Source organism: Balaenoptera musculus, chromosome X, assembly GCF_009873245.2.
Source record: "Balaenoptera musculus isolate JJ_BM4_2016_0621 chromosome X, mBalMus1.pri.v3, whole genome shotgun sequence".
NCBI lineage: Eukaryota > Metazoa > Chordata > Mammalia > Artiodactyla > Balaenopteridae > Balaenoptera > Balaenoptera musculus.
In genome coordinates, this window is record NC_045806.1 from 117,762,155 (window position 1) to 117,784,909 (window position 22,755).

Below are 22,755 nucleotides of genomic sequence, written 5' to 3' on the forward strand. Positions count from 1 at the left end.
GATATTTTTGGATCTACTTATATATCACGTGTTGGGCTTAATTAGCCTGAAGTTTGAACAAATAATAGCATTTTCTTTTATGGCTCTCCACCTTGAGGATTGCAATAATTATTAATAGCAACAAGGGATTTCAATAGTGAAGATATTGGTTTAATAATAACTCAGAGTTCTTTAAAGACACTCAGAGAGTCCACAGAGGCTCTCCCCTCCCTTCTCCAAAGTCATAAAATGACAGTAGCAAAGGAATTGGAGTGTAAAGAAATTTAAACTATCCTCTGGTGAAGAGCAGAGATGTAACTGTGGGTAGGCCTTGGGCTGGAGTTTCTACAGTGCCCCCACCAACCAAAAAAAATATAAAACATAATAAAACCAGTCTGTTTAAGGAAAAAGAGGCCTCCCCTCATCTCCACCATATGCAGATGTCTTTCAAAAGACTTGACCAGCCTGTGGGAACAAAGTATTTGACCTCTGAGACACCATCCTAGCAGTGTTTGAAGGAGCTTGCTAATCTTAAGGACCATGCCACACATCACAGGAAAGGAAAATGGCAGCTTTTGACAAAGTACTCTAAAGGGAGGCTACCATGTGGTCTTTAGAAAGTTAACATTTGGCAGAGCTTGGCTAGACTGTGAGATCTTCAAGGGCAGAGAAGTTATTTGGTTTCCCTCCCCAGAGAGGATTATGGGAATGCAACATAATGGTTAAATTATAGACTGAACAAAGCCTAATTTGTGAGATAAGGCTATAGCTAACAAGGATATATTCATGTTTTCCAAAGGCAAATGGCTTCATTCACCCATTACTTACTAAGTACTTACTTCTGTGTTGTGCAGTGTGTTAAGAGCTAGGGATTCAGTCCTGATTAAGACATTATTCCTGTCCTAGAAGGTCTTACACGCTTGGGTAAGGGGTGGGGACTGACTAGTAAACGGGTGATTAAAATGCAGCTAGTCAGGTATTGCCATATGGGAAATATGGGGACAGTGGGGTGGAGTACAGAGGAGGGGCAAGCACTTTGCCAGGACTGGGCAGGGGAAAATGGAGGTAGGCATGGATTTTGGAGAATTTGCTATTTTGTATGCTCTGTGCCACAAGTCCTCTCTGTTAGAATGACTAAGAAATACTGAATGAATTTTAATTTTCTTTAATGTTCCAATTCTTTTTTAATATGTAACTAAAATTAATTTTTTGCAATGCACCATTACAGAAAAAGAAAGGAAAAAATTTCCAATTCCTTATTCAATATGTAATTTCCTACATGAATGAGATGGTGTCAAATGAAACACATTCATTCACTCAAAAAATTACATCTTAATGCCTCAAGAAGAATGTGAGCAAGAATTCACCAGACAGAACTTGGAAAATACTCCACCGAGGCCCACTGAGCTGTCCTTGCCAAGGCGAAGGACAGGTAATTTGCCGTGACTAATTGAAAAACATAAAGAACATTAATATGAAAAATGAAAGCATAATCCATGGTATAACAGGCAATGAAACCATTCGCATAACTGATTACTCTTCAAGGTAACATGTTCTTCCTCTCAGGAATCTTTTTCTTTGGCCCAGTCTTTTAAAAGCCTGCTAAAGTGACATCACTTGAAAGGTCATGGGAGCAGCTGTCTTTATCCTCGTGTCCAGAGAGTGATACTGGGATACTCATAATTTGAGAAAAGAATTATTAAAGAAAATATTTAGAGACCTTGGTGATGTTATATGTTCCATCTGAACATCCTGAGACATAATATTAAGAAACAATGATTGTAATATTAGTGTGTTTTAATTTGAAATGTAGTAGCAGGCTATTAGAGGACCTAGGGTTCAATCTTAGCTCCACTGCATGTTAGCTTTGTGTACTTGGACAAGTCACTTATCTCCACGTGATTCTCAGTTTCTTTATCAGTAAATTGGAGATAATATGATCTCCTCTGCTTATCTTGCAAGGTTGAGAAAAACCAAATAAAAGAGCACTGGTGAAAGCTTTTAAAGACCATAAAGATTAAACATAAAAGGATTATTAGGAAAATCCTGAATAATTTCTGTGTTGTTAGGTTAGGTCATACCAGCTTATCAAAGTGAATTGTTTTGTACATATTGTTCTTCTTGAAGTTCAAAGAAGAATAGAGCAAATGATGTCCCTTTATAATATGGAAACCTTTGATCTTCTGAAGGTAGTTATTTCCATAGAAACTCTAAATCTGCTGTGGGATCATCCCAAATGCTCATTTCCTCCCATGGCTTTGGGTGATAAAAGAGGCAGATACAAGGCAGAATTGGGAAACACAGTAGCCATTGTGTGCTGACAGGGCCAAGGTGACATATATATATTTTTTCAATGTGTTGTGGGCCTTGATAGCACATTAATGACTGGCTAGTGTCTTTACCCTGTGTAATCTTGTATGGACAATCTACCTGAAGTGTAGAGGGTGGTATATTGTAATGGCCAAGAGCAAGAGATTTAAGGGAAGGTAAATAATTGCTTTAGATCCTGGCTCTGCTATTTAATAGCTGTGTGATCGAGAGTAAGTTACATAAACTCACTGAGCCTGAGGTTCCAGGTTCCATTAAAATGGACATGACAGTAGTATACAACTCATTTAGGGATGTTGGGAGGATTGAATGAGTTAATATATGTAAAGAGGCTGAGCAGAGCCGCTGGCAGGAGGGCAGAGGGACCTACAGAGGGGAGCAAGATGGCGCAGACTCAGGGCACCAGGGGGAAGGTCTGTTACTACTACGACGGGTTTTTGTGAGAATCCAGTAAGAAAATGAATGTGAATGTGCTTTGACACCATAAAGTGTAACGACATGCAAGAGGTGAACCGTGACTTACAATAATTCTGAGTAGTGATGGTTATTTTTCTGTTGTGGGAGTGAATTCCCTGTGTATAGTGAGGGGATGTTGGAAATTACATTGGATTTAGTTTCCAATTATGTTGGATATTATGGACAAGGCCACCCAATGAAGCCTCACTGAATCTGCATGACTCACAATTTGCTCCTTAACTATGGCCTCAACCGGAAGATGGAAATTTATCACCCTGCAAAGCCAATGCTGAGGAGAGAACCAAGTACCACACTGATGACTACATTAAATTCTTGCGCTCCATCCGCCCAGATAACATGTCCGAGTACAGCAAGCAGATGCAGAGGTTCTGCGTTGGTGAGGACTGTCCGGTATTTGATGGCCTGTTTGAGTTCTGTCAGCTATCTCCTGGTGGCTCTGTGGCAAGTGCCCTGAAAATAAACAGCAGACGGACGTCGCTGTGAATTGGGCTGGGGGCTTATACCATGCAAAGAAGTCCGAGGCATCTGGCTTCTGTTACATCAATGTCAGTGATATTGTCTTGGCTATCCTGGAACTGCTGAAGTATCACCAGAGAGTGCTGTATATTGACATTGATATTCACCATGGCGATGGCCTGGAAGAGGCCTTCTATACCACAGACCGAATCGTGACTGTGTCCTTTCATAAATATGGAGAGTACTTCCCAGGAACTTGGGACCTACAGGATATTGGGGTTGGCAAAGGCAAGTATTATGCTGTTAACTACCCGCTCCGAGATGGGATTGATGACGAGTCCTGTGAGGCCATATTCAAGCCGGTCATGTCCAAAGTAATGGAGCTGTTCCAGCTCAGTGCAGTCGTCTTACAGTGTGGCTCTGATTTCCTGTCTGGGGATCAGTTAGATTGCTTCGATTCGACCATCAAAGGGCAAGCCAAGTGTGTGGAATTTGTGAAGAGCTTTAACCTGCCTATGTTGATGCTGGGAGGAGGTGGCTACACCGTTATAATGTCTCCCGGTGCTGGACTTACGAAACAGCTGTGGCCCTGGACATGGAGATCCCTAATGAGCTTTCATACAACGACTACTTTGAATACTTCGGACCAGATTTCAAATTTCACATCAGTCTTTCCAATATGACTAACCAGAACACTAATGAGTACCTGGAAAAGCTCAAACAGCAACTGTTTGAGAACCTGAGAATGCTGACCCGCATACCTGGGGTCCAAATGCAGGCCATTCCTGAGGATGCCATTCCAGAGGGGAGTGGTGATGAGGATGAAGAAGACCCTGACAAGCACATCTCACTCTGTTCCTCGGACAAACAAATTGCCTGTGAGGAAGAGTTCTCCGACTCTGATGAGGAGGGAAAAGGAGGTCGCAAGAACTCTTCCAACTTCAAAAAAGCCAAGAGAGTCAAAACAGAAGATGAGAAAGAGAAAGACCCAGAAGAAAAGAAAGAAGTCACAGAAGAGGAGAAAACCAAGGAGGAGAAGCAAGAAGCCAAAAGGGTCAAGGAGGAGGTCAATTTGGCCTGAACAGACCTCTCCAGTTCTGGCTTCTTGCCAAGTTCCCCACCTTTATCTTGCACCCCCTCGGATTTTATATTTTCTATTTCTCTGTGTATTTATATAAAAATATATTAAATATAAATATCCCCAGGGACTAGACAGGAACCAGGGCCCTGAGCTCAGGGCACATGTGTTAGGTGAAGCTTTTCTAGTAGCTCCCTCACCACCCATCCCTCCTGAACTCTTAATTTTGAACCATAACGGGTGCCAGGTCTGGCTAGAAGGGATACACTTAAGCACCCATAGGACAAAATCTTGAAGTGCCTGCTTAGTAGCTTTGAAAAGGTACCCTTATTGAGCATTTTAGAAGGGGTGACTGGATCTTCAGGGACTCCCTGGTCTTTTCAGGCTCCTTAAGGTAACATCAGCCATTTTTAGATTGGTTCTGTTCTCATACCTTCCCACTGGCCCCCAGGAAGCCAAGAAACTCACACTGCCTGCCCTCTCTGTCCTCCCCCAATTCCGCAGGTTGGTAGTCTAGTTTCCTTTTTGAGATACTGTTTTCATTTTTGTGAGAATCTTTGTAATAAAATGGTACATGTCTATACCCTAAAAACTGTGTTGATACAAAGAGACTGAATCCTTGGTATTCAACAAATATTAACTATTTTATTCATTAGCCCTCAACATCTGGGATGGATGGGAACAGTAAGAGGTTGTTTCAGGTGAGAACCATCACATCGAATTATGGAGATAAGAGAAGGAGCAATAGAAACAGTGATTGAAAACATAGCTCTGGCATCGTAGAGTCTAGGTTCAGATTGCAGCTCTATGTGACCTTAGACAAGTCAGTTAACTCTCAGAGCTTCACTTCAAATCATGAGGATCATATTAATTGCTTTTTCACAGGGCTGTTTTGAAGGATCAATTATGTGATGCATATGAAATGCAAAAAAGGATTGTCCCAATCATGTGCATCTGTTATAATTCCTATCGTAAGTGGTCTTCTGTCCTTCCATCTTTCGCCGTGGGCAGAACTGTGAAGTCCTAAACAGTCTGATCTCATGAGTTGAGTCCCACTGAGTTGGAATGAGTGCAAATGTACATGTAGACTCGTGTCCTCCTTTGTACTGTCCTTGAAGGATAGGTCTGCTAAAAAATGAAAGATACCATGCATATATGGCCAATTGATCAAAGGTGCCAAAGCAATTTAGTGGAGGGAAAATAGTCTTTTCAACAAATAGTACTGGATCAACCAGATATCAGTACAGGAAAAAAGTGAACATGAAATTTTACCTTGTGCCATACACAAAAATCACCTCGAAATGGATAATAAATGTAAATGGATTCTAAATGGAACTAAATGTAAAACCCCAAACTCTAAAGTGTTTAGAAGACCACATAGGAGAAAATCTTTGTGACTTTGGGGTAGGTAAAAGTTCATAGATAGAATACAAAAAGCACAAAAGTATTTAAAAAATGATAAATTTAATGTTATCAAAATTAAAAACTTTTGCTCTTTGAAAGATATTGTTGAGAAAATGAAAAGTCGAACCTTGGAATAGAAGAAAATATACACAGCACTTATATCAGACAAAATACTTATATCCAGAATATATAAATGCCTTTTACAACTCCTTAGTGAGAAAACAACCAATAAAAATGGGCAAAAGATTTGAACAGATATTTCATGAAAGAAGATGGCCATGAATAGCCATCAAATGAATGATACAACCTAGGCTGAATTTAGGAGGGGTGTTGTATGGACTGCATAACAGTCGGGCTGGCATTTGAGGGGATGGGCAGGGAGAGAGGGCAACCCTGCTTCTTTCCACCGCCTCTTCCCATACATTTCTCTATTTTCTCCTTTCCTTTTGCTTCTTATTATCCCCTTGTCCTGAGGAGGAAAGCTTTTGGAGGGCTCAAGTTCAGTGGTCTGTATTTGTCCTAAGGTCATACAGCTGGTTGTAGGCAGAACCAGAAGCCAAAGCCTAGCGTCCTGACTTCCTGGGTGCAAATTCTTCATGGGCCAATGAAAGGAGTGTGGCCTGGGGTGCCATGGGCCTGGTTGGTTTCCCTTTCTTTCCACCTTCAGATTAAAGTTGTGCGGTTCTTTAAAACTGGCAGTCCAGCAGAAGTAGAGCCAGTGTTAGTTGCTGAGATCTAGTAGGTGTTTCTGTTTCACCCTGAGTGGCAGAATTACACCTTAGCACTTTGGGCATAGATCAGCATTGGCTTTTGGCTCCCTGAATCAAGGCATAAATTTATATTGCTGCAGCAGAGTTATGCTTTCAAGCTGATGTTCTCAATTATTTGTAAAGTTTTGTAAAATGTTTCTCTCTTGCCGGTCTGAAAAAAAAATTGTTTCCCCAGAGCTCCCTAGAATCATCTGCCACTAACTAGCTGTCTGACCTTGGGCAGTCACATCCCTCTCTGCACCTCAGCTTCCTCATGAGTAAGACTGGGGATTGAACTAGTTGATCTCTGAGGGCCCTTCAGATTTGACATTTTCTACGGTCTCTTGTTCCACGATTCTGTCAACTGCCTTAACATTGAAATGCCGCCAACATATATTTAGATATATTTTTTGCTGTCGATTTGCAGTCTCTGGGATTCCTCTGCCTTGTTTATTGCTTCCTTAGAGCTGTATTGCATAATTTGCCTGCTTAGGATCTTGCTGTTTCCTACAGATGGTGTCTGAAAGGTGAAGACAAGAGTATTCAGTGCAGGAGCCCAGCCACAGACTCATCCCTTTCTGACAGCAAAGGTATGTGTTTCTCCCTTTTCTTGTCCTCTGCCCCTCTTCCAGTTTGTTCCATTGCTACATTTGGGTTTTATGATTACATCTGCAATAGCAGGCACAGATGTTTTTCTCACTCAATTGTATGGTTAATGGTGAAACGGATTTTTCGAGCAGATGCTCACATGTGGATGCTATTCTTTTCTCTCCTGACACATTCTCTACACAAACAGCAGATTGTGTGTCTGGTGTGAGTTTGAGCCTACCAAGAGAAGAATTCAAGCTGAATAACACTGGGCTGATTTTCAAGCTCCTAAAAAAATAATGCAGGCACCAAATTTGACAAACTCTTTGTAGCGCCCCTGCAGCCCAGATCCAGACCTGTGTCTCCAGCCTTTGCCAGTTTTACATGAGGAGGCCGAGAGTAAGCATTTGTCCTTTGAAGGGCTGTCTTGTGAAGGAAAACGATAACAGATTCAATTTCAAAAGAGCTGGACTCAGTTGCTCTGTCACTGTGACTTCTGAGACTCAAGGCATGTTATTTAACCTCTGTTTCTTCATCTATGAGATGGAACTGACAATACAAAGCTGGTGTGGATCATTGAAAGAATTGTCAAGTAGCAGAGGTCCCTGCTTAAGTCTAATCCATGTCCACTACTGGGCATGTATGGCTAGTTGGAACTGACTGACCAGAAGTCTATTTGCACAAAGGACTGAGAAGCCTCCAGGGAGAGAGGCACATCTGTGGAAGGGTTAAGAGTTTGGGTTTAACCCAAATTTCAGTAGTGCCAGAGTTTCTCATCCTGGGCACTATTAAAATTTTGGGTCAGATAATTGTTTATTGTGATGGCTGTCCTGTTCATTGTAGGATGTGTAGCAGCATCTCTGGCCTCAACCTAGTAGTGCACCCCAGCCCCCCTCAAAGTTGTGACAACTAAAATTGCTTCCAGATATTGCCAAATGTGCTCTAGCGTGGTAGGGGTCCAACTGAGAACCACTGCCTTAGAGGCTCTGAATACTGGCTTTAAATTCACTTACTCAATATCATGCAGCTAGTAAACCCCTGTGCTTCAATATTCTCATTTGTAAAATGGGGGCTTAGCTATTTTGCAGAATTGATTGTTGAGTGAATTAAAACAACAGATTTGTACAAACCTTGGCACATAGTAACACACTAACTCCCTACCAGCATAGGACCTTTGGTTGTTTCTTTACCTTTGTCTAAGATACGCTCTTTCTCTCACCCTGTGTCTATCTTGTTGTCTCCAACTCATCCTTCAGATCTCAACTAAAGAGCCATTTCCACGGGGAAGCCTTCCTTGATTCCTCAGACTATGTCAGAGTTCAGAGGACTCGTAGCACTTATTTTGTTGATATTATACATTATAAGACTTGGGGGATCATTTCATTAACATCTGTTGGACTGCTAGACTGTAAGCTTCATGAGGGCAGGTGCTATGTCTCTCTTGTTCACTGTTGAATTGTCAGAGCTCAGGACAGAGCCTGAAACAAAACATGCATTTAATAAAACATTACTGAAGGAAAGGAGGAAGGAAGAAATGAAGAGCTCAACAAACATTGCAAATATCATTAAACTTTAATTCCTCTAAGGAGTTATAGGCAGCTGATCAGTCCAGTAAACAGAATTCAGTGACAAGAGAGAAACAGTAGTTTTTTTTGTTTGTTTGTTTTTATTGAAATATAGTTGATTTATAGTGTCATGTTTCAGGTGTACAGCACAGTGATTCAGTTATATGTATATATGTGTATGTATATATATGTGTGTGTAAATATATATATATATATATATATATATATATATACTTTTTCCAGATTCTTTTCCCTTATAAGTTATTACTAAATATCAAGTATAGTTCCCTGTGCTATACAGTAGGTCCTTGTTGGTTATTTTATATATAGTAGTGTGTATATGTTAATCCCAAACTCCTAATTTATCACTCCCCCCCTTTCCCCTTTGGTAGCATAAGTTTGTCTTCTATGTGTGTGGGTCTATTTCTGTTTTGTATATAAGTTCATTTGTACCTTTTTTTTAGATTCTACATATAAGTGATATCATATGATATTTGTCTTTGTCTGGCTTACTTCACTTAGTATTATAATCTCTAGATCCATCCATGTTGCTGCAAATGGCATTATTTCATTCATTTCTGTAGCTGAGTAGTATTCCATTGTATAAATATACCACATCTTCTTCATCCATCTGTCGATGGGCATTTAGGTTTCTTCCGTGTCTTGGCTATTGTGAATAGTGCTGCAATGAACATTGGGGTGCATGTAACTTTTCGAATTATGGTTTTCTCCGGATATACAGTAAGTCCCCTACATATGAACGAGTTCCATTCTGAGAGCGCATTCGTAAGTCCAATTTGTTCGTAAGTCCAACAAAGTTAGCCTAGGTACCCAACTAACACAATCGGCTGTATAGTACTGTACTGTAATAGGTTTATAATACTTTTCACACAAAAAACACATTTAAAACAACACAAAAATAAAGAAAACATTTTTAATCTTACAGTATAGTATCTTGAAAAGTACAGTAGTATAGTACAACAGCTGGCATATAGGGGCTGGCATCGAGTGAACAGGCAAGAAGAGTTACTGACTGGATGAGGGAGAGGAGGTGGGAGGTGGTAGAGGTGAAGGATCGTCAGCAATAGGAGATAGAAGGCAAGCTGCAATTTCACTCATGCCTGACGTTGATGGAACACACGTTCACATCTTTTGAAAGTTCACAACTTGAAGGTTTGTATGTGGGGGACTTACTGTATGCCCAGGAGAGGGATTGCAGGATCATATGGTAGCTCCATTTTTAGTTCTTTAAGGAACCTCCATACTGTTCTCCATAGTGGCTGTACCAATTTACACTCCTACCAATAGTGTAGGAGGGTTCCTCTTTCCCTACACCCTCTCCAACATTTATTATTTGTACACTTTTTGGTGATGGCCATTCTGACTGGAGTGAGGTGATAACCTCATTTTAGTTTTGATTGCATTTCTCTAATAATTAGCAATGTCGAGCATTTTTTATGTGCCTGTTGGCCATCTGTATGTCTTCTTTGGAGAAATATCTATTTAGTTCTTCTGCCCATTTTTTAATAAATACACGGAAATCTGTTGCATGGACCAGGATAGAAAGCCCAGAAATAAACCCATGCACCTATGGTCAATTAATCTACGACAAAGGAGGCAAGACTATACAATGGGGAAAAGACAGCCTCTTCGATAAGTGGTGCTGAGAAAACTGGACAGCCACATATAAAAGAATGAAATTGGAACATTCTCTAACACCATATATAAAAATAAACTCAAAATGGATTAAATACCTAAATGTAAGGCCAGATACTATAAAACTCCTAGAGGAAAACATAGGCAGAACTTGACATAAGTCTCAACAACATCTTTTTGGATCTGTGTCCTGGAGTAATGGAAGTAAAACCAAAAATAAACAAATGGGACCTAGTTAAATTTAAAATCTTTTGCAAAGGAAAAAGTAAAGGAAACCATAAACAAAACCAAAAGACAACCCACGGACTGGGAGAAGATATTTGTGAACAATGCAACTGACAAGGGATTAATTTCCAAAATATGCAAACAGCTCATACAGCTCAATATCAAAAAAGAGCAGTAGTTTTAAGGAAAGTCTGTCACTGAAAACTCTTTCCAGCTTGGTTCCCATAGACTTTGTAGGATTTGGTGGGCACAGTAAATGTAATACCTCTTTTCTACTCCAGTTTGGAACTAAAAGATTCAGACAGATGGAGATCAACAATATCATCTTCATTCCTAAAAACAACTGGATTTAGAGAACATAGTTTAGGTGTGCAGCAAGAATGAACCTCCTAATCCTGCACCCCAGAATTAGCTAGAGTTACCTAGTCAAAGGCAGCACTCAACAAATGCAGCACACCCCATCCAAGGGGGCCCTGCATCTCTAAAATTCATGGTGTGCAGAACTAAGACTATTAGCTTCCTGACAGCAGGCCTGTCCAAAAGAGAGAAGCAAGAAGTGTTAAGCTGAGTGAAGACTGTCCTCCTCCTGGGGAGAAAGGCCAGTGGTATTACTCCAGTGTATGTCCCCCCATTTAGGAACATGATACCATAGGAAAGAACATCACTCCACCTCCACTCCTGCCAACAGATTTATATCTGTGTCCAAAGGAAATAGAGAATTGGGAGCAAAAACTGGCATGGGTATTTCATTTAAAGAGCCTGTAATATATTGGGACTCAAGAAGTATTGCTCTGGGACTTCTCTAACTAATTACAGTGTAGAAAGGTAGAGAGGTGATCTTCTCCATTTTCCCACAGAACTCTGCAGCTGTGGCACATTGAAAGCTCCAGTACATTGATCTCACCAGTTGTTTCTGGGAGAGAATGCAGCCCCCATGGAAATGGTAGTGGGTCCCTCCAAATGTGGGTGTGATCTGTGGATGAAGTAGTACTCAGCGTAGGGCTTTCTAGTTCAGGAGAAGTGGACATGCTTAGTTGGCAGTTTTCAGAGGCTAGTATTACAAGGACCAATGAAATGATGCATGCACCCCTATTTTATTTTATTAAAATTTTTTTTGAACTTTAGTTTTTCTTTTACTTTTTATTTTATTTTTTATACCATATTCAAAGGTTACTTTCCATTTAACATTATTACAAAATATTGGCTATATTCCCTGTGTTGTACAATGCATCTCTGAGCCTATCTTACACCTAATATTTTGTACCTCCCACTACCCCACCCTTGTAATGCCCCCCCCCCACTGGTAACCACTAGTTTTTTCTCTATATCTTTGAGTCTGCTTCTTTTTTGTTATATTCACTAGTTCGATTTATTTTTTTACATTCCATATATGTGACATCATACAGTATTTGTCTTTCTTTGTCTGACATTTCATTTAGCATAATGCCCTCCAAGTTCATCTGTGTTGATGCAAATGGCAAAATTTCATTCTTTTTTATGGTTGAGTAATATTCCATTGTATATATATACACTGCATCTTCTTTATCCATTCATCTGTTGATGGAAACTTAGGTTGTTTCCTTATCTTGGCAATTGTAAATAATGCTGCTGTGGACATTGGGGTGCACTTATCTTTTCAAATTAGTGTTTGTGTTTATATATATATATATATATATATATATATATATACACACATACACACACACATATATATATATAACCAGGAGTGGAATTGCTGGGTCATATGATAGTTCTATTTTTAGTTTTTTGAGGAACTTCCATACTGTTTTCCACAGTGGCTGCACCCATTTACATTCCCACCAACAGTGTATGAGGATTCCCTTTTCTCCACATCCTTGGCAACATTTGTTATTTGTGTTCTTTTTGATGATAGCTATTCTGACAGATGTGAGGTGATATCTCATTGTGGTTTTGATTTGCATTTCCTTGATGATTGGTGATGTTGAGCATCTTTTCATACGCCTGTTGGTCATCTGCATTTCCTCTTTGGAAAAATGTCTATTCGGTTTTTGTGCCCATTTTTTAATCGGATTGCTTGTTTTTTTGATGTTGAGTTGGATGAGCTGTTTATATATGTTGGATATTAATCCCTTATTGGTTATATCATTTGCAAATATCTTCTCCCATTCAGTAGGTAGTCTTTTCATCTTGTCAGTGGTTTCCTTTGCTGAATGTACCCCTATTTTAAACCCTGAGCTATGTAAATCAGGCAAATTTGTACATGAGTGCAAAAGCTCTGTAAGCTGTAAATCCATTCAAATGCGAAGGGCTATTGAAACTTTCCTTTTCATGGTTTCATTTGTTGCATTTCTAACCTGATACACTTTTAGGACCTCAGGTGTTCATGATATTTTAGTGCCCATTTGCTGTGGTGTGGCTACTTTTCAGAATCAAGACAGATGGGTAGGTAGGCGTGGTGGCTTGAGAAAAAAATAGAATGATCCATGCCAGTACTCAACGAAGCCTTGGTGTTCTTGTACAGTCAGATACATTAAAATAGTTATTCACTAATTTATTCATTAAACCTCAACTTACTAAGTAGCCTGTGGGAGGCTTGCTTTCACCAGTTTTAAATTGGGAATAATACCAATAGCTCATTCTCAGGACTGTTATGCGGATTTAAATGAGGTAATGAATGCAAGGTACTTACTATAGTTTCAAGCACATGTTTGTTTTAATCCATAACACTTATTACTACCATTATATTATACAATACATTTCTTTGTGTATAGTCTGCTTTCCCCTGCCAAAATGCAAGCTCTGTGAAGGCAGGGACTTGATTTTGGTTTTGAATCTCCAGAGCCTTGCAAAGTGGAGGTGCTCAATAATTATCAGTTGAATGAATTAATGAACACTCAATAAATAAGTTTCCCTAAATTCCAGACTCGTGTGTGCTATGTCCTAATCTTCATTTCTGCTTGAATGACCAATAGACAACTTAAGCCTATCATGTCCAAACTAAACCCTTGGTTCCCACTGTACCTCCATCCCCCCAACGACAAATCAGCTTCTCTTTGTGTTTTTCATTTTAGTAAATGGTAACTCCATCTTTCCAGTTGCTCTAACCAACAACTTTAGAATCATCCTTAGGTACTTTCTTTTTCTAATCCTTCATTTCTAATCTATCAGCAAGTTCTGTTCTCTCTATCTCCGAAATATATCTAAAATATAACCATTTCTTAGAGCTTCCACTGCTCTCCACCTAGTCCAAGTCACCATCGTTTCTTGCCCAGAGAATTGCTTCTATGATTATCATCTAATTGTGTTCTTCTTATCATATATTTATTTTTTAAATATAAATATGACCATATCACATCTCTGCTCAAATGTTCTGAAAACCTCCCAAGCCACTGTACTTAAAATACCACTCCTGCACTTTATTCCTTTACTCTACTCAACTTGTCATAATATATATCACTACTTGATTTTATATGATTTGTTTGGTTATCTATTGCTATCCAGTAGAATATAAACTCCAAAGGGTCTTTGTAATTTTCTTCATATATCCTTCAGTCTAGAACACTGCATGGCAACAATGATGACTGATGTCTGTCATGTGTGTGACTGTGTATATGTGTGAATGTGTGGCTGTATCAGTGTGAGATTATGTGTGTGTGAGTGTGATTGTGTGAGTATATGTAGTAGTAGATGAGAGTGAGAATGTGTGAGAGTTAGTGTTAGACAACTTGTAAGAGATTTCTTGAGTGAATGTGTTTGAGCGTGGGAAAGTGTGTATGTGTGTGAGACCTGCAAAGATATATGTGACAGAATATGTGAGTTAGTGTGCCAGAGAAAGTGTGTGTTTGTCAGTGTGTGTGAGAGTGTGATGTGTGTGTATGTGTATGAGTGTGTGAAGGTGTTTGTGAATGAGTATTTACAAGTGTGTGAGTGTGTCATGTGTGTGTAAGTATCTCTGGCTCAGAATTCTCCCCAGACCCTTGTGCGGTCCTCCCATACTACAAACTCACTGAGTAAAAGAAGATTCCCCCAAATATACTCCTCTTCCTTTGTTTCTCAGGAAAGGCACTACTAGCCATCTCATCACCCAACCAGAGATACGGGAATCATGCTCCAGTCATTTCTCGTTCTTAGCCTCATACCACCAAATTTCAAATCAATTTCCTCTTTTCTGTTTCTACTAAAAAGTTCTGAGTTGAGGCCCTCATCTTCTATCATCCTCAAAAGTCTCCTGCTTAGAGTCCTTGTTTCTAGTCTTGCAACACTGCCTGAGGCCGTTCCAGAACAACTCATGGAAGTGCTGGGGTATCAGTTAGAGATTCAGTAAATGCTTCTCAGTGATGCTGTGGAGGTAATTCCTGTGCTGTTTGAAAGATTACATGAGGTGTGCTCTGAGGTCCTTTCCAACACTTGAAAATCTCATTCTTTGCCCCAGTCCCACCAAGAACTATCACTACAAAAGGGTCCACCATCAATATGATCTTTGATAACAGCTTTATCTACTTTATTCATTAGCATTGGATCAGATGAATGAATGAGAGTATTTAGTGGGCACCAGGAACTTCTGCCAAATCCCTTATCAGGTAGGGACATGATGCTACTAGCAAGAAAAGTGGGAGGAGCTCACTGGCTTTAGTTTTTCTCCCCCATCTGCCCTGTTTTAGAATATTAGTAATCTCACTTTGTGCTTTACATCTTAGGGACTTTAGGTTTTAACTGAAGGTCCTTACTCAGTCATGCTTCACAAACCCCAATTTCTGGCCACAAGATTTCCACCTTAACATACATTCAATCACTTCATTCATTCATTCAATAATTACTAAATATTTGCTATATGCCAAGGTATAGTGCTGGATACCAGAGTTGGGAGAAAACATATAATAATGTTTAAAATGACCATCTATTTAGTTCCAGCAAGGTGATAGGCACTGTAGAAAAAAAAATGTTTTGCACTAATATCATTTAGTCTTCAAAATAGCCTTGTTGCTACAGATGAGAAAGGCGAGGCCCAGAGATATGAAGTAATGTGTCCAAGTTCACACAGTAAGAGGTGGAGCTTGGATTTGAACCCAAGTCTGTCTAACTCCAAAGCACATGGTTTTAACCACCATCTATATCTCCTTTTATACTGCCTGCAAGGTATTTGTAAAAATCTGATGGAAACTCCCTTACCTTTCCACATTGTCTGACAATCCACATTTCACTAATTTTATGTTCTTTCTTATCTATATACAATGGAAAGATTTCATTCTTTTTTATGGCTGAATAATATTACATTGTATGTATATGTATTTATATATCACAATTTTTTTATCCATTCATCCATCTATGGACACTTAGGTTGTTTCCATGTCTTGGTTATTGTAAACAATGCTGCAAGGAACATGGTGGTGCTTATATCTTTTTGTTAGTGTTTTTGTTTTCTTCGAATAAATACCTACAAGTGGAATTGCTGGATCATATAGTACTTCTATTTTTAACTTTTTGAGGAAACTTTATTTTTTTTCGATAGTGGCTGCACCAATTTACGTTCCCACCAACCGTACACAAAGGTTCCCTTTTCTCTGCAGCCTCACCAACACTTGTTGTCTCGTCTTTTTTATAGTAGCCATTAGAGTGTGTGATGTGATATCTCAATTTGGTTCTGATCTACATTTCCCTGATGACTAGTGATGTTGAGCATTTTTTCATGTACCTGTTAGCCATCTGCATATCCTCTTTGGAAAAATGTCTATTCAAATCTTCTGCCCATTTTTAAATCAGATTGTTTGCTTTTGTGCTATTGAGTTGTGTGAGTTCTTTATTTATTTTGGAAATTAGCCCCTTAACAGATATATGATTTGCAAATATTTTATCCTATTCAGTTGGTTGCCTTTTGTTTTGTTGATGGTTTCCCTTGCTGTGCAAAAGCTTTTAAGTATGATGTAGTCTCACTTACTTATTTTTGCTTTTGTTGCTTTTGCTTTTGGTGTCATATTTAAAAAATCATCACCAAGTCCTATGTCAAGGAGCTTACTGCCTATGTTTTCTCCTAGGAGTTTTATGGTTTCAGGTCTTACGTTCAGTCTTTAATCCATTTTGAGTTAATTTATGTGTATGATGTAAAATAGTCATCCAGTTTCATTCTTCTCCATGTGGCTGTGCAGTTTTTCCAATACCTTTTATTGAAGAAGGTATACTTTCTGCATTGTATACTCTTGGCTCCTTTGTTGTAAATTAATTGACCATATATGTGTAGGTTTACTTCTGGGCTGTCTATTCTGTTCCATTGATCTATGTGTCTGTTTTTATGCCAGTACCATACTGTTTTAATTACCATGCTCTTATTTAAGGTTCACACTCCACTTGAGTTCTGTATCTTAGTCCCTGTTCCCTTCTCAAGGACCTATATATATTTCCTTCTTTCTTGAATATTTACTAGATCATTCCCATCAGCATGTAAATATGCTGTAGTATCTTCAACCTTAAGACCAAAATACTTCCTTGACATCTGACACATTCCAGAAAACTTCTCATTTCTTGGTTCCCCTTCACAGCAAAATGTCTTAAAAGATTTGTATGTACTCACTTTAATTCCTCACCTTCCGTCATCTTTTTAACCCTTTTATATCAGGCTTTTATTTCTATCATTCAACTGAAATACTCTTAGCAAGGTTACTGTGACCTACCACTTGCAAAAACCAAGAGTCAATGTTTTTGTCTTCAGTGACTTGACCTCTTAGTAACATTTGTCTCATGTGATCACTTCTTTCTAGAATAACATATTTTTTTCTTTGCTTCTCTTTTCCTCCTACCTTATGGGTTCTCCTTTTCAGCCTTTGCTGGCTCCTCCTCCTCTGCTAACTTGGTTCTGGATAACCATCTCCATCTATACAATCTCCCTAGGTAGTCTCACTGAGAACCATGGGTCCGATAACTACTGTATGGCAATGGCTCTCAAACTTATGTCCCCATTTCTGACCATTCCTTTGAGCTTGTGGATCCAACTGTTTACTCGCCATCACTACTTAGATGTCTAATAAGCATCTCAAGCTTAACATGTCCAAAACTGAACTTCTGATCTTCCCCCATCCCTAGTAAATCTGCCTCTCTCATATTCTCCTCTATCTCAGAAATGCCAACTCAATTATTCCAGTTACTTAGGCCACAAACCTCCTTGACTCCTCTTTTTATCACACACCCCACATCCTATTCCTTAGGAAATCTTCTTGGTTCTATGTGAGGAAAGAATTAACACAGAAGATCTGGTTGCCTATACCTTGCATGTCAAAGGAACCTGGAACCATCATTGACCCTTGGTCAACCCTTGGAAATGTGACCCTCAGAATGTTATTTATGTCAGTGATTTATGATTTTATTGTGTTTTTGTTCACCTGGAGAAATGGACTCTGCTGTACCAGCTTGATAGTTTGCTTTGCATAAGCATGAAGTTCAATGATGTGCACCTGGTTTTATTGTTGGAATCCCGAGTTTCCATTGCCATGGTTAGTTATGTAGTATGATGTGCCTATGTGACCAGCTCTTAATTATAGCCTCAGGCCCAAAGACTCAAATGTGCTTCCCTGGACTGATACATTCCACACATGTCCCCATAGTTTGCTTCTAGACACATAGCATGCACTGTGTGGCCCCAGATGGGAAAGGACATGGAAGCCTGTGTTTAGCCTCTTAGACTTTGCCCAGTGAATATCTTTGCCTATTGCTTTTGCTGTGTATCCTTTGCTGTAATAAACCTTATCATTCGGATTAAGCTATTGAGTTTTGTGAGTCCTTGTAGTGAATTAACAAACTTGAAGGTGGTCTTGGGGTTCCTGAAACACTCTACCCGCAAAATATATCCAGAATTCAACCACTTCATACCATCTTTGCTGCTCCCACTCCAGTCCAAACTACCATTATCTCTAGTTTGGGATAATGCAACACTGATTCCAACCTTACTTCCATATAGCCAGTTTTCTAAAAAGCAGCCAGAGTGATCTTCAAAAAATGTAAATCTTATTCCATCACTCTGCCATTGAACACCTTCCAATGACTTTCTACCATATAATAGAGTAAAAATCATGCTCCTTATCTCTTAGTCTACAAGGTCCAACATGATCTGGCCTCCTGACATCTCTCTGAAATCATCACTTACCACTCCCTCCATTGATCATTTTGCTCCTCTTTTTTCCTAGAATACCTCAAGTTCATTCATTCTGGCAGAAGCTATTCTCTCTGGAGATTTAGCTCTAGCTCTTCGTCTATATCTTTCCATGGCTAGCTCCTTCTGGTCATTTAGGTCTCAGCTCTGATGTCACCTCTACAAACCACCCTAGCTTTTAGCCACCCCCCCCCATTATTTTATTCATGCCACTTATTAATATCTGAAGTTATCTTGTCTGTATTTAGAACACAGTCCTCTTGAGGGCAGACTTTGTCTTTCTCATTTACTCATGTTTTCCCAGTGCCTAGAGCAGTGCCTCTCTCATAGTAGTAGGCATTCAGAAAATATGTGCTAATTGAATGAATGAATGAATGAATGAAATACAAAACAGCTTTCAGCTTTAAGGAAGTCCCTATTGGGAGGTTTTTGTATTTTGTTTTATTTTGTTTTTATTTTCTGAAGCATGCTGGAAAAACGTTTAGGTAGGCAGTGTGTGTATAAGGGCTAAGAAATTTTCTGATACAGTGCAAGCTCTGTCAACTATATTATTCATTGTTATGTCCTCAGTTCCTGGAGCAGCACTAGCTTATCGTAGGTGCTCAAGAAAGATTTGTTGAATAAATGAATGGTGTCTAACACAAAGTGTGCTTCGTAAGTATTTGGAGAAAAATAAGAATTTAAGACATATAGCAAATACTTGCATGTATGATTTATGTCTTTCCCCTTCTCATGTTCCACATTTTCCTCCCCACAATAAAAGATATTTTCCATTCTTTCAATCAATATTTATCAAGGGTCTAATTTATACTAGTGATATTATGATATAAATAATTATCCAAACTAACTTATTAAAAGCATTACAAAACAGAACTTCTTTAATAGTTGAGCTCATCTTATATCTTTGTTAACTGGGCAGTAAGAAAATTGGTGGAAGACCAGAATCACACTATATCATGCAGTATCATAGATTTTGACTCCACATCTAAAGATATATACATAGGGAGAGAATTAAAAGGATGAAGCTGGATAAAAGACCTAACAATAGTACAGACCAGACTGAACAATTTTTTTGTCTACCCCTAAAGCCCATGTCTACTGCTGGGATTTTAAGAAAGTGTTTCTATGAAGTTCAATGCACTTCAATAAGTTTTACAAAAGGATTAATTGCCTTGGTCAAATAAGTTGAATATGCAAGTCTGATAGCATTATTTGGATACCTGCTTTTTAGGTAAAACGTTAAAGCTCAATTATTGGCTCAGAAAGGCAAATTATTTCAAGGGTTTTGGGACAATGAAGAATCCTTGCAATGTCTAGGAAACTCAGGGGTGCCATAATGAACATCCGTGTACATATATCCATTTATATTGTTGAGGTAGATTTCTACAAATGAAATTGATAGATCAAAAGGTATGCACTCTTAAAATGTTCATAGTTACTGCCAAATTACTTTCCAAAATGGTTAGAGCAAATTTATACTCCTGCCAACATCGTTGAGCTATTGCCCTTTTCCTGTACCCTCTCTAGCAGTAGGTATCATTAGATCTTCTAATTTTTCCACTCTAATTTTCAAAAAGTCATATCCCTTTGATATTTCAATTTTCATTTCCTTGACAACTACTGAGGTTGCACATATTTTAGTATGTTTATTATTTTTTAATTCTGTGAACATTATATTCACATGCTTTGCCTATTTTGTATTGTATAATTATATTTTCTATAATAAATCATTAATTATTGATTTGCAGAATTTTTGTGTATTAGAAGTGAATGTTTTGCTTGTTATTATATTTTTTAAATGCTTTATCCTCGTTATTGTCATCTGAATTTATTTATAGAATCTTTTGATGCATAGAAAATTTTAATATTTATGTGGTTAAAGTGATCACGTTTTTTATTTTATCCCTTCTAGATTTTTTATCTTGGTAGGAAATCCTTACCCATACTAAATTTACAAAATATTATCCTTTTACTACCTCTGTTTTTTTTCCAGTTTAATTTTTAATCATTCTAAAATATATGTAGGTAAGAATCTAAATTAATTTTCTTCCAAAGGTGTGTATTCCAATGGATTTAATTAGATTTACTGAATGATCCTTTGTTCCCTCACCTCTCTGACTGCCCCCATTTTAATATGTTTCATTCCTATGTATACATGGATCTGTCCCTTGACTCTCTTTTCTGTTCCACTTGTCCATTTGTCTATTCTTTTGTCAATACCATAGTCCTTTGATTACAGCGGCTTTACAATATATTTTGAGATCTGATAAGTCAAGTCCTCCCATATTATTCTTCAAAAATGTCTTGGCACTTGTACATTTCTTCTGTCATAAGAATTTTAAATTTTTTATAATTGCAAAAAAGTCCACTTAAAATTTGATTGAAAATAAATTAATATGCTAACTAACTCTGTTGCTCAGCATTGCTATTATCAACTATCATTAAATAAATAAATCTTAGCTTTTTAACCATAGAGACTGCTATTCAGGTGGGAAAATCATCTTGATTGCAAATCAAAATTTGCAATTCATAATGTCTGATCCTGTGATTTGCTGCTCGTATGTTTTCTGTATCTGTAGCCTCCTACATGTCATTACTGATGAGTACTCACATGGCTATCTTGTGCTTGTGCCAACTGCTCTGGAGGACACTTGCTTTATTCCTGGAGGTAACCCCCTGAACCCTCCAAAATAAGTTTCCTGTAAGCCACATGGTCTACATTTTATCTCATGCTGTATTAAATATCCTCTATGATATTTTTGAGAATCCAATCCAAACAACAGAAACTTAATTGGGATTTAGAAATTTATTACAAGTTTAAAGTATTGTCTTCATTTCCAAGAATCATGGTATATCTATCCATATATTCAGGTACTTTTATATGGCTTCGATCAGTTCTTACATTTTTTCATTATAACACTTATTCCTTGGTATTTTATAGATTTTACAGCAATTTTGAGTAGATTTTCTTTTTCTTTCTTGAATTCCAATTTCTAATTGTATATTGTTAGCATAAAACAAAACTTATTTCTAGCCAACTTCCTAAATTTTCTTATCCTAATAGTTGATTTACCCAAGTAAGATTTTGGATTTTCTAGGTATACAATTATAATGTCTTAAATAATATTAATTTTGTCTCATGTTCTAAAATGTATACCACATATTTAATTTTGCTATCTTATTTCATTAACTACTACTCCAAACAGATAGAGGAAAATATTTTTTATACTAATGCTCAATAGTTTTAGAGATCATCTGAATACTATGCAGCCATTAAAAATGACCTTATTGGAGAATACTTAATGACATGGGAAATACTAGTCACACATTAATTAAAAAAAAATACAGAATTGTTTTTGGAATATGATCTAGTTTTAAAACACAGACACACACAGAGACACACACACACACAGGCACATACACTATCACATTCAAAATGAAATTCAAAATGAAAAAAAAAATCCAGGGTGAATATATGTCAATATAGAGACTGTATAATCATGGGATGATAGAATTTTTCCTTTTCTTTATATTTTTAGGTATTTTACAATTTCCATAATGAGCAAATATAGTTCTTGTGATCAGAATAAAACCATAAATGTTATTAAGAGCAAGATAGAGATTTTTTAGGGGTACTGCTACCAGACAGCGAGAGGAGCTTCTTACTTGGTCTGCAAGTTCTAGTCATTAAGTTCCAAAATATTAACTGCAAAGAGTTTTTAATATAATGGCAGTTGCACAATATCCTGTCTTTATATTTCTATGACGCTAGTTACTATCTTCGTAGATTTGTGGAATGCTGGCATTGCAACTTTCCTTTAGTGCAAACTGGCTCTGCCAATGCCATCTGCGAAACACATCTGCGGCAAAATTGCTATCTCATTGGATATAGGTAGAGAAAAGAAACAATCTTTGCTGAGCACTGCCTAGAAGACTTTCCTCCATTACTGAGAGTCTGTTCCCCCCTAGAGATCCTCCTCTGCTTTTTCTACCATAAATCATCCCCTTAGCTGACATAGTTCCATTTAAAATTGGTCCCTTTGCAGGTTCACTGGTGCTTTACTCTATTTCATGCAGGTTATAAAAGTGGTTGTAACTTTTGTACTTGAGTAGAATTAAATAACTTTCAGT

The 22,755-nt window shown here is 38.1% G+C and overlaps 1 pseudogene; it reads left to right on the plus strand.

Moving 5' to 3' along the window:
* The first annotated feature begins 2,690 nt into the window (after positions 1-2,690).
* LOC118888827 lies at positions 2,691-4,476 on the plus strand (annotated as a pseudogene).
* Positions 4,477-22,755: the final 18,279 nt, after the last annotated feature.